Here is a 13,647-nt window from a genome sequence, read left to right as displayed (position 1 = left end):
GAAGCACAATGACTGGGACCTACACGTACCAGTGGTTCCATGGGCTTATAGGACCATGCGCAAAACATTGACTACGTGGGTGCTTTTGAAGCTGAAATATGAAGTAGATGTTGTAATCCCTATGGAGCATGTGAAGCCTAGTCCGCGGACAGTAGCACCTATAGATATGACGGTTCACGAAGCCCAAAAAGGAGGGATCACACAATCGCAAGGAACAGAATGCATGGGAATTGAGGAAGAAATCCAACAGGGAAAGCTTTGACTCCATGAACTTGAAGAAGAAAGAGTATGGTTAAGGAAGAAAAGCACTTTGATGGACGCGGAAGTCAAGAAGATGGAGAACGAAATAAAGAAAGATTTTCTCAGCAAAAAGACCAGAATGGTAAGGCAGGAGGCGTGCGATCATGATGACAGGGTTAAGGCCTATTGCCGCGAATTGATCAGTCTAATGCCTTGGCTTGGACCACATATTTCTAAGCATAGTGACCAAGGTAGTGCGTTGCAAATGGTGAAGTGCACGATGCCGACCGTAACAATACAAGGTGGGGATTCTCTAGGAACCATGATGGAGGACAGGATGGAACTCTACATGGGTGGTGCGACCACCTGACTAGCCAAGGGAAGGAAAGTCTTAGCACTCCAGGCAGTTGGAAGGGAGCGCGGGACTATAAACTATTCTACCTGGGAGCTGCGTGATATTGGAGATGCGCGCAGAAGCAGAGAGTCACAAGGTCTGCAACCATGCATGAGGGGCTGCACTGCCGAGTGGGTTGGCCAGAAAGTGACCATTGAAGTCACTATTCATGATGGGATGCTTGAATTAAGGCCAAATGGAGCGGGCGGAAGGCATTTAAGACACGACTTATGGGCAAGATTTGGGAAAATCTACTGCCAAGAAAGCATTAATGAACTAGAATTGGGGGGAACAGTTGAATTCAAATTCAAAAAGCGCTATAAAATACAAAGGGCTGCCCAGCAAACAACACTTGGTCATTTTTGAATTGAGCGATTGAGCAGAGCCCTGAGTATTGTGAGCCAAACGTTGATTAAGTCTCTGAGTTCGCGAGTGATGGATTGTTGAATAGCTATAATGACAACAACTAAGGATGGTATGGGGATAGAAGAGGTGACCGCCGATGAGGCCACGCAACCCCTAACTATGGAGGATGTCCTAGAAAGTGTTGAGATTGTGGAAGAGATCCCAAAATCACAACGTATTTCAAAGAACCAAGAAGGATAAACAAGCAATGGGTCCCAAATGCGTGTCCCTGCGGAACCTGCTACAGAAAAAACTATCGATGGAAGAGAAGGGGAAAGTTGTCACTATAGAAATAAGTGAAGAAGAAGAAAATTTGCAGGAGCTTCTCATCGCAGAAGAAGAAGATGAAGCCATGGAGGTAGATACTCAACTTTTGCACTCAGCGACAAAACTACCTGCCTATGTCCCCCCTCCCCCCCCGAAAAGGGAAGGCCAAAGTGCCCAAGGACCTGGACGAGACCAAGAGTTCACTCCAGACCTTGCTCCTCCTAGATGGAATTATGTTTGAAGGCATGCACCTGGGCCACATGCCGACCATGAAATTTGAAGATTGGGACCTCGCTGACCGCGAGAAGTTCCCTCACCTTGAGACCAGAAATCTCATGAAGCAGAACACCGCGGGGGTGGTGACAACATTAGAACCATGGAAGTGGTTGCGCGGTGTGGAAAAGGCTGGGCTGCTGAACCTACTATGGGTGTCGCATTTCCACCGCGCCCCAATAACCATTTTCATCATTAGGCAGCTGCTCTACCTGGTGCATGATGGGTATTTATGGCTAGAGGAGCCCATCCCCATTGTGGCATACCTGATTCATCATGTTTCCCGGCTTCCATATAAAGGAAAGGACCCCACGACCATATCGGAAGGAAAGGGTAGTGATTTGGCCATTGCGGAGACCATGAAGATGAAGTACAAGCTGGAAAAGAAGAAGAGGAGCTATGCCATCTCCAGCATCAAGGACAAAGCAGTACGCGTAGCAACCCAAATCATGACAAGAAAAGTTATGCGGAAGTGCCGCGTAGACAAGGTACCTGCGCTGGTGGTCACATTGGTCGAGCAATGTGCGAAGGGGGTCCAGTTGAACTGGTCTGAATTCCTCTGCACAGAATTTTTAGAAAATTGTCGCGCAGCCCAGGAACAGGGCAAAACATTCCACTATGCATGGCTGTTGCTATCCATAGTGCTCGTAGCAGGGGAATTTCCTAAGGACAGTCAATTATCCATAATTGATAGAGAATTACCAGAGGTCGCGAAGTATGCTTTGCTTTGGGCCACAAAGGATGCTACAAGGATATGCGACAGCAAGATCTTCTGGGTGATCATGGAGATGAACATCAAAATGTGGATCAACCATAAGCCGTGCTTGTCACCCACAGTGTACAACAGTCTGTAGAGTTTTGCAAAATTTAAGGCAGACATGCATAACATATATATCAGGGTGCACAAGGATTCGATGAAGCAGTGGACAGAACTACCCTTTGTAGCCACTGACAACACCATTTTCAATGTCTTGGAGGCATGGCCTCTAGAATGGTGTGCCCCAAACATTGCAGAACTCGAGAGGTTAGCAGTGCAAAAGAAGAAAGATGATGCCAAGTTGCACATTGCACATTTGGCCGAGAAAAGGCAGAAGGAAACAACAACATCTAAAGTGTGAGAAGCGCAGGAAGTGGCACATAAAGCAGCCGAGTAGGAAAAGGCCATAGCAGTAGTAGCACATGAAGCAGCTGTGAAGGTGGGTGAGGGCCAAGCAACGCCTTCACAAGGGCAGGTAGCAGAGGAAGCAGAAACAGAAGAAGGAGGCACGAACCCATGAACCGTGTCCACACAGCTGAAGTGCCAACACCCAGCAGAACGGGCAGGAGTGTAGAAGAATGTCAAGGCCTTGAAATTATCCATTGACCCGATCACCCTAACTGAGGGTGATCTGCATGACATCAGCGAGATCATGCATGATTTCATGTAGGAGAACCAGATTGTGTTGGGGGCCCTCAAAGCACAGTTGCAGGAATTACAGGTGCACCCCCCTCAGGTTGGTTTTGTTTCAACCAACCTCGTAGTAGGATCCATGGCAGCAGAGCAGATGTTGCGCGCACAGATGGAAAAAACAATAGTGTTTCTAGAAGGGGCTCTAGTGACATCAAATGAGGCCGACAGTTTTTCGGTTAGCACGATGAAAGGTCCCAATGTTAATCTAGCTGCCCTTTTCCGTGAAACATTATATCTATTGCAGGATGGGATAACAGTAGAGCTGTGCGCTAAGGAGAGCTGCACGATCCAAGTCCTCAGCGAGTAGAAGATAAATATGGAACAAATCAGCTTGCAACACAATGAATTGGTGTCACAAAATCAATAGCTGGTGCGGGTGATAGACAACTCTTGCTGAAGCATCCTAGAGGTGGCCATCCCAACAGATCTACCAGTGGAGGTGCAGATCCATAGGTTAGCAGCAGGAGTCAATGAGGCCAGGGAAGAAATGACAAAGGTTCATATGGAGCTGAATCTTTAGATCACCAATGATTCTAAATTGATCGAAGATAAACAATAAGGTATTACAGACTCATGTGCATGGATGTGCCTATGTTATTTTATGCAATGGATCGATACGATTGCGAAATACATAGACACTGAAGTAGTTAGAGAAAACACAATAGGAAAAACATATAAACACAACAAGTTTAATAAGGAGTTCACCCAATACTCATGGGCTACATCTCCTGGTCTAGCCTTCAGTGGTGGCCTCTCTATTATGTTTTCAAAGTAGAGTTTTTACAATAGTGAGACTGCTAAATTTGAGTCTCACTCAACAGATAGATATCACAAGATTTTACTTGGATTCCCCAAGTTTTTGGAGTACACATACTCTCTTTATTAATTCTCGACCTCCTATGGGTCACAATGGTATGAGTCCAATCTGAGACTCAATACATGACAGGTATTTACAGAGGAGTTTGCTTGAACCTCTCAAGCCTTCTCTGAAGTACATAGAATCTCTGCTCTCTCTCTATCTCTATCTCGATGCTACCTTTTGCTTTTGTAGGTTAGCTCAATTTCTTCTCTCTGTTCTCTGCTCTTAGCTTTCTGCTTCTAACTTACTAGCTAACTGCTCTTTTCTTTCTCTGTCAGCTTGTGGCTTTAAAGACAATCATATTTTTTATTGTTCGTTTATGCTTTCCAGCTTTTTGGTTCCCCTACCTCTATCCATTTGAATTCCTCTGTTTTGCATCATCATCACTATATAACGCCTCACAGGGAGGTGGCCACCCGTCTCATAACAAACTGAGTGTCAGTTTTCTTGGACGTTTTCAAAACGATTGTCTATTCCATTAAATCCAAGAATGCCCGCGAAACATGTCCTTCTGCCAATGCATCATCCACGTCAGAATTCAAATCCTGTACACCTCTATATGTTTACCTTATCAAGTCCAGTCGTCCATCGGAATGCATTTCCACCATCGATCTGGAGCCTCTAGATCCTACTGTCTCCGTCCATATTGGGCGGGTTAGTAACATGATGTTTACCTATCTGATGTGAGCGGTTTTCTCTAGCTTTCGTTGGATGTGTGGCACCCATTGTATGGCATTGGGTGGGACTCGATTGAAACCGCTTACCACTCGAAATCCTTCTAATACTCTACTAGTTTTTGTGGGACCCCGCCTCTTACTGAATCGGTGCGATATCCATTACATTTTATAACTTTTTGGGTGCAGGTGCTTGGGGATTTTCCTTCTTTGAGGGGTTTTCCCAGCGATATGCGACTTGTCACTAATCACATATCAATAACTGCCCCCGTTTCTTGAAATGACCTCCCGTTCTGTTAATTCGTGACAGTGCACATTACTATGGGTCGACGGTCTGCGCACTTGATCGAGGGTCCTCATTGCTCCGCGCTGATCACAAATGGAAACTGTTAAGAGGATATCTCTGATAAGCTTCATCTTTATAAGACTTTTAAACTTTGGCATGAATTTTACAGAGTTCATGAAAACTTAGAGAGTGTTCTAGGATCCAATTCGGATCATGACCTTCCCTTTGAAAAAGATTTTGGACCACCAAAAGTTGGTTTTTAAGCATCAATCAAGTGAGGGTACAAATTCCTCACTTGCCCAATTTCTATCCATTTCGCACTGCTTGGTTTGAACCTTTGAGTCCAATCCTTCGGTACTCAACATCCCCTCTGCGTGTAGTTCTCACCTTCCTATCTAGAACTGTATCTTCTTGTAATTCATTGAGATATTTAGGTAACATATCATCAATAGAAGGAAACTGACTCTACTCTTCAGGATCTTCAATCAATGAAGGTTCAAATAGTCTCAAGCTTTCTGCATTAACAACTAAATAGATGTGCATGTAAGCTGGCAAATCAAGGTCAAAAGCATTCTCACCAATTTTCTCAAGTAACTTGAAAGGTCCATACCTTATTGGCTTCAACTTCTTACCTTCACCTTGCATTCCGTCCTTGCTGATATACAGCTAGACTTGATCACCAACTTAGAAATTATGCTCAATCCGATGCTTATCATGCCTTGCCTTGTACTTGGCTTGGATCTTTTCTAGTTGTTCCTATACTAGCTGGTGAATCTCTTGGATTTGTTCAATGAACTTGGTTGCCTCATCCACATCATTGTGTCCATCAACCTCTATGTCTTTACCAAAGACAAAATCCAAGGGAGACCTTGGTGTGAAACCAAAAGAGGTCTCGAAAGGAGATATCTGTGTAGACGAATGTTTACCACGGTTGTAAGCATGCTGCACATAACATAAATGTTCATCCCAAAACTTGGGATGCTTGCTGCAATAGCCTCTGAGCAACTGGATCATTGTCCTGTTGACCACTTCTGTTTGGCCATTTGTTTGTGGATGAAAGGTTGTGCTCTTCTTCAGTCTGGTGCCCATAAATTCCCACATACTTGACCAAAACTTCCCAACAAATTGGGAATCTTGATCAGATACAATGGAAGTGGGTAATCGAAAATGAACCCATACATGCTGAAAGAACAACTTTGCTGTTTGTTTAGCTATAATCTGTTTGTTACAAGGTATTAAAATACACATTTTGCTGAACCTATCCACAATAACATATAAATAGTCATGACCTTTTCTAGATTTAGGCAGTCCCCCAACAAAGTCCATGGAAACACTTTCCCAAGGATGAGAAGGAACTGGTAATGGAGTGTACAAGTCTAGTTTTCTATTGCTGGGCTTGCTTTTAGCACACATAGTACACCCTCTTACATATCTAGAAATTGTCTCATTCATTTTTGGCCAATAACAAAATCTTTGTAGTTGTGCAACTGTTTTACTTACACCAAAGTGACCTGATATTAGAGAAGTGTGTGCTTCTCAAATCATCTTTACTCTTTCAATTTGTGGAATGCATAACTTTCCAAAATGATACAAGAGTTGGTACTTAACATGATAATCTGATTCTTCTACTTGTTTTCCACGACTTAAGGTTGCATATACATCTTTAAAATCTATATCTTGAGCATATTGTTCAATGTAGCTTTCATGCAATACTGAATTATGCTTAAGTATAATAGATGCATTTATGATTGGTCTAGACAACATATCTGCAACTTTATTGTGTATGCCCTTTTTATATCTGATGACAAGATGAAACTATTGTTGAAAACCCATCCACCTATAGTGTCTTGATTGCTGCAACTTAGTTTGGGATTGTAAATATTGAAGTGGTCGATGATCAGTATGTATGCCTGTCTCTTTGCCCATTAAATAATGTTTCCACTTTTTCACACTCTATACTAATGCATACAATTCCTTATCATATGTGGGGTAATTAACTACTGCAGAATTAAATGTCTCAGAATGATAACATATGGGTTTACCGTGTTGTATCAACACTGCTCCCATGGCATAGTCACTAGCATTTGTTTCAATATCAAATGGTATTTGAAGATTGGGCAGTGCTAGTACTGGTGATATACTGATCTTTTCTTTTAAGGTGTCGAAGGCTTTCTACTATTTTCCTCCCCACTTAAACATCTTGTTCAATCCAGTTAAAGCATGTAAGGGAGCTGCAATCAAGGAAAAGTTAGAAACAAACTTTCTCCAATATTGTGCCGCTCTTAAGAAGCTTCTAACTTCTATAGCAGATTTGGGTTTAGGCCAGTTTACAATGACTACAACCTTAGAGGGATCTATCTTCAATTCACCACCCCGTACAATATGACCCAAATAATTCAAAGATGTTTTCCCAAATTCACATTTTGAGAGCTTAACATAGAGATTCTCTCTTTTCAAAACATCTAGAGTCTGCTTGACATGCTTCAAATGTTCTTCCCATGTTTTACTAAATATAATAATGTCATCTAAATATACAATGACAAAATCATCAATAAAAGGCCTGAGTACATCATTCATTACTCTCATGAAAGTAGCAAAAGCATTAGTTAAGCCAAAAGGCATAACTAACCACTCATACAATCCCTTCTTTCTTTTGAAAGCAGTCTTCCATGCATCTTGCTCTGCAACTCTGACTTGATGGTGGCCACTATGCAAGCCCAACTTGGAGAAATAAACAACTTCTTTTAACTGATCTAATAGATCATCTATGTGAGGAAGGGGATAGCAATTTTTTATTGTTATCTTATTCAGTTCTCGGTAATCAATGCACATTCTCCATGAGCCATCTTTCTTTCTCACCAAGACAATAGGAAACCCACATGGTGATGTGCTAGGTCTTATGAACCCTTTCTCGAGCAGCTCCTGTACCTGCTTCTTGATTTCTGCATTCTCTAAAGCGGACAACATTTTATACATGTGGCCGCGATTGTTGTTTCATCTCCTGAGTCTAACCCCAAATCCTTTTGAATAGTTGCAGTAGTCTTCTTCTTTTTTCCATCAAACTTCTTGGGTCTCAGCTCCGGATGTAGAATCCAACAGTGTTCATCATCATGTCCATCCTTCTTGCAGTGAGTGCACAAAGGCTTGGTCTTTTGTACAACATTTGTCTTCCTCTCTTTCCATTTCTATTTTCTCTTTTCCTTGCTTTTGCTTGCAATGGGTTTTGATGACCCCCCAACTTTTGGGTTCACATTCTTGCCTCTAGCCTCTAGATGTGTAGACTGAATAGATACCTCATCTATGCTAGTGGGATTAAACATGAGAATGGTGTGATTTAAATAGCTATGTAGACCACCTATATACTTCAGTAGAGTTTTAGGTGAGTTTAAAGAAATTCCTAGAATTTCTAAATTCTTGAGTGTAACCTTGTACACTTTGCCCTTTTAATTGGAAAAGAGTTTGCTAGCTCATCGTGGCTTGCTGCATATAAGCTAGTGGATAGAATTGCTTTTTAATTGCAGAAATAAATTCACTCCAGAAAAAAAGAATTTTACCATGCTTCTTCATGTCAGGTTGTGTCTTGCCTTCCCACCATACCAAGGTAGTGCCTCCAAGGCGTAGGCTGGCCAGCTGAATCTTACTTTTGTTTGAGTCAATGTTTTGCACCCTGCAATACACATCAATCTGTCTAATCCAATTATCCAGCGTCTCTGCATTCAAATCTCTATCATATATCGCCAAATCAAATTTAACATCTAATTTAATCAAAGATGTTTTCTTTTTATTTTCAGGGCTATTAGGAGGTGTGGGAAGCTTTTCTTCTTTCCCTTTTCCTTTAGAATCATCATGGAGGAGAGATTCTTCTACTCCTTTATCTTTTTTGGAGTTTGCTGAATCTTCATCTCTACCCTTCTTAAATTCTCTATACATTTCCTCCACCATGGCTCTCATGGACATGAAACTATCCATGAACTGGGAGTCTGATTCCAAGGGACATTCTTCTGACATTTTCCTCTTAGGGTAGACTCTTCCAATTTATGGGTTAGCTTCAACCAACTCTCCTTCTCCTAATTTGAGCTTTGTCCTAGTTAGCATTCAACAACAAAATCCAGCACATGCTCGTCTAACCTTAGTAACCTAGAGCTCTGATACCACTTGATTTGAAATTGATCGAAGAAAAACAATAAGGTATTACAGACTCATGTGCATGGATGTGCCTATGTTATTTGATGTAACGGATTGATAAGATTGAGAAATACACAGACAATGAAGCAGTTAGAGAAAACACAACAGAAAAAACATATAAACACAAAAAGTTTAATAAGGAGTTCACACAATACTCTTGGGCTACATGTCCTGGTCTAGCCTTTAGTGGTGGCCTCTCTATTATGTTTTCAAAGAAGATTTTTTATAACAGTGAACTCAATTTCAGTATCACTCAATAGATGGATATCAGCGAGACTGTACTTGGATTCCCCAAGTCTTTGGAGTACACAGACTCTCTTTACTGATTCTCGACCTCCTATGGGTCACAATGGTATGAGTCCAATTTGAGACTTAATACATGACAAGTCTTTACAGAGAAGTTCGCTTGAACTTCTCAATCCTTCTCTGGAGTACACAGACTCTTTTCTCTCTCTCTGTCTCTGTCTCGATGCGGCCTTTTTCTTCTATAGGTCAGCTCGATTTCTTCTCTCTGTTCTTTGCTCTCAGCTTTCTGCTTCTATCTTACTGGATAACTGCTCTTTTCTTTCTCTGTCAGCTTGTGGCTTTAAAGCCAATTTGCTTTTTGACTATTCCTTCTGCTTCCCAGCTTTCTGGTTCCCCTACCTCTGTCCATTTCAATTCCTCTGTTCTGCGTCATCATCATTATATAATGCCTCACAGGGAGGTGGTCACCCATTTCATAACGAACTGAGTGTCAGTTCTCTTGGACGTTTTCAAAATGACCATTTATTCCGTTAACTCCAAGAATTCCCACGAAACACATCCTTCTGCCAATGCATCATCCACGTCGGACTTCAAATCCTATACAACTCTGTCTCTTTACCTCGTCAGGTCTGGTCGTCCATCGGAAGGAATTTTCATCGTTGATTTGGAGCCTCCAGATCCTATGGTCTTCGTCCATATCGAGCGCGTAACTAACATGATGTTTACTCATCCGATGTGAGCAGTTTTCTCTCTCTTCAGCCGAACGCATGGCACCCATTATATGGCATCGGGTGGGACTTGGTTGAAATCGCTTATTGCTTGAAGCCCTTCTGATACTCTATCGGTTTTTGTGGGATCCCACCTCTGATGGAATCAGCATGATATCCATTACATTTTATAACTTTTTGGGTCCAGGTGCTTGGGGATTTTCCTTCTTCGAGGGTTTTACCCGACGATATGCGACTTGTTGCTAATTTCATATCAGAAACTGCCCCCATTTCTTGAAATGACCTCCCATTCTACTAATTCGTGACAACACATGTTACCATGGGCCGACGGTCTGCGTACTTGATTGAGGGTCCTCATTGGTTTGTGTTGATCACAAATTGCAACTGTTATGAGGATATCTCTGGTAAGCTCGATCTTTATAAGACTTTGAAACTTTGGCATGAATTTTACAGAGTTCATGAAAACTTAGAGATTGTTCTAGGTTCCAATTTGGATCAGCCAAGCTGTGGTTAAATGTGAGGCCATCCACTCCCTCGGAAGTCTGAGAACAACACACTAGCGCTATCACAGTGGGATTGGAGGAAATTGGAGGTGCAGTGTGAGACTGCACCAACATGTTGGAAGAATCACTTGAGGTCCTAACCACTCTGCAAGAGGACCCCAACATCCAACGCTTAGAGACAGAGCAACGAGAACCCCAAAAATAGTATGACAGTGTTCGAGGAACTGCGTAAACAGTGGTGCTCACCCAGCGGCTTGCAAGGATGTGGCAGGATAAAGCACTAAAGGAGCAGGTGGATGTGACATGACATAAGGAGGTAGTTCTCAAAGCGCGCATCCAACATTGGATCGACAAGGTCTTCACCATTATAGTAGACATTGAAGGCAAGCTTTCACACATACAGGGGATGCACACTTTAATGGGAATCACTCCAGACATAGAGGTCTTAGAACATCACATGCAACAGATCCAACAAGTAGTAGCTTAGTGCGCTGCTGACCTCTGCGCAGTTCGAGAATAGTTGGAGGGACTCTGTGCAAAGATCGTCACACCGAAAGAGTGACTTGAGGGCGGGTCACAGTTTTTGTGTTGGGGGCCTATAGGGCATGGAATCCCCTCCAAGGCATGTTTTAGGGCTCAAATCCCAAGTTTTGACCCAAACTTGTTGTAAAACTCCGCAAATTGTGGGCGCGGAGTGCGAAAAGTATGATAGAGTCACAGGGTTGTCCGCCCTAGTTTTGTAATGTAATGTCGGCTGGATAGACCTACCCATGGTCCGTGGACCATGGGATTGTATAAATAGAGTGAGGCTTTAAGTGTAAAGAGAGGAAGAGTAATAAAGAGAAGAAGGTCTAAGGAAGTAGAGTGAAGTGTGTCTTTGGGTTGTAGAGTAGGAGAAGGCTTTGCAGCTGAGTGCACAAAGGACTAGTAGTCCGCAGCTGAGTGTGCAGACCACTGCAGCTGAGTGCATAGGGTGGAGTCAAGTCTGTAACCAAGGAAGGAATTAATAAAGAGAAGTTTTATCATAATTTTGTGTCTCTATTCTTGGGTTAATGCATGTTTGATATAATTTGCAAATATATTGTTTATTTACTGCACATGAATGGTTTATGTTGTTAAGTATAACTTAAAACACGCAAGTAGGCTAAAATAATCAACTAACATTGGAATACCAATAAGGTCTTGGGTAGTAACGCAGAAGGGCAGTGTTCAGCCCCCAAGTAGGGCTGCGCGAAGGCAGTATATCTGGCTGTGAGGTACAAGAAAGTGCACAAAGCGACCTGCGTGCAGGGTTGAACCGCAGATCACTTGAACTCATCAGACATCTCTAGGGTGCAGAAACCTAGTTCTAGCACCCTCCCATATTACTTTGGGTGAGACCTCAATCCGCACTATGTGGACTGTTGCTGAAAGGGCCAGTAGTAGCAGGATTTGTTTAGCTAACTCAACTCTGAACCTGGGTCAGGCTCCAATAAGCCAACACTTGGCCTTATATTTCTTTTAATATGTCATTGTTAGCTGTATAAAACATAATAAAAAGGTATCTCAAGGTATCTTAGGGGAGGGCATCTGTATAGGCCAATCTAGATTAACAAGATACAATATCACAATAATAACAACTCATACATGGATATTATAACCATAACAATAAATAACCAAAATGCATTCATGATAAACACATAGACAATTTGAATGCATGCATAGCAATCTGCATTTACCCGAAGGTCCAGTGCTGCAACCTTTCTCTGATACCAACTTGTAACCACCCCATTCCACATTTATATGCTTTGAAAATATCTCTAGGTAAACATGAGCTGAGAGTTACTATGACGTGACCCAAAATCCAAGTTCGAGTTATGGAAGTGGGGTCTACTAACTGGAAACTTACTGAAACCTATCAGGGACATCAAATCACCTCGGTGGCAGACCACAACCCCTAAGATGGAACTTCTTTTAAGTGAACTCAGAACCCAACTACATGCATAAGTTTCATACACAAGACCCCCTCTGTGTGGTTGTAGCCAAAATCTACTAGTTCCATGCTTGCAGCTGTGACATTAGTGCAACATTTTTAGGGCTATTCTATAAGCCACTACCCAAAATAGCCCAGAACCTTCCAGAATCAAGTTTAAAGTGATGGAATGTCTATATGATAAATAATAAGGCTAGATATTTCTCATAAGTTTCCAAACACATGAGAAAATTTCGTCAAACGTATGGTAAACATGATAATATATAATTCATGAATGCATATATGTTCAAGTCTCCTTAACTTCATAAAAGAATCATCAAGAAGGCTTAATGCCCTATCAAACTAGCTGCAAAAATACTAGTTATGCCATGCATTCACATAACCATTGAATAGCTTATCAAATCATGAACAAGATCCATAACAAGAGAACATCATTTAACCATGCCTATAACAAACATATAACTAGTATGAATGCATGGCAAATCAATCATTAAATAAATGCAATAACTAATACATGTGCTCATTGATCATAATAAGGAGATGAATTATATTAACATATGCAAATGCCAAACAAGTCAGGGACTTCCATGTACCACCCAAACATAGATTAGGTTGAACCAAATCTCTCTTTCATTAAATCATCCCCGTGCCATATTCCAAGCATGAATATGGGATCATATGGGTTAAACCAAAATAGAACCAACCAGTGCTTCTAGAGGCCAAACCACCTTAACCCTCAACCATGGTGATTTAACCTAAACTGGTTGATAAATCATAAACACCAGACAATCTTGGATTCCCTCCATCTTTCTTCAACATAACTAGAAGAATTTTCTTATCTCCACCCATCCGTCAAGAGTTCCAGGAGAAAGCCCATATCCACCCTTGACCCTTGGGAATTTCCCGAGACCACCTCACAAGGATCTAAAGTATACCAACCATCCAAAGCTTAAACCAAACAAGGAAACCACAACAGCATGAATATCTAGGAAATGGAAAGGCAAGGCTGAAAACTACTATCAATCTAGGAAAATCCCATGTCAATGAAAACAAAGCAACCAAATAGCTAGATGCATGTACCATGCATTCGAATATCAACAACTAAATCACACATGAAACCTGTTACCTATAATGTCCTCTTGCTGTAACTTATTTTCCAACCTTT

This window comes from Pinus tabuliformis, chromosome 5_2, assembly GCF_031772625.1.
Source record: "Pinus tabuliformis cultivar Carrire ecotype Pingquan chromosome 5_2, CPIR1, whole genome shotgun sequence".
NCBI classification, from domain to species: domain Eukaryota; kingdom Viridiplantae; phylum Streptophyta; class Pinopsida; order Pinales; family Pinaceae; genus Pinus; species Pinus tabuliformis.
This window is presented reverse-complemented; position numbering follows the sequence as displayed.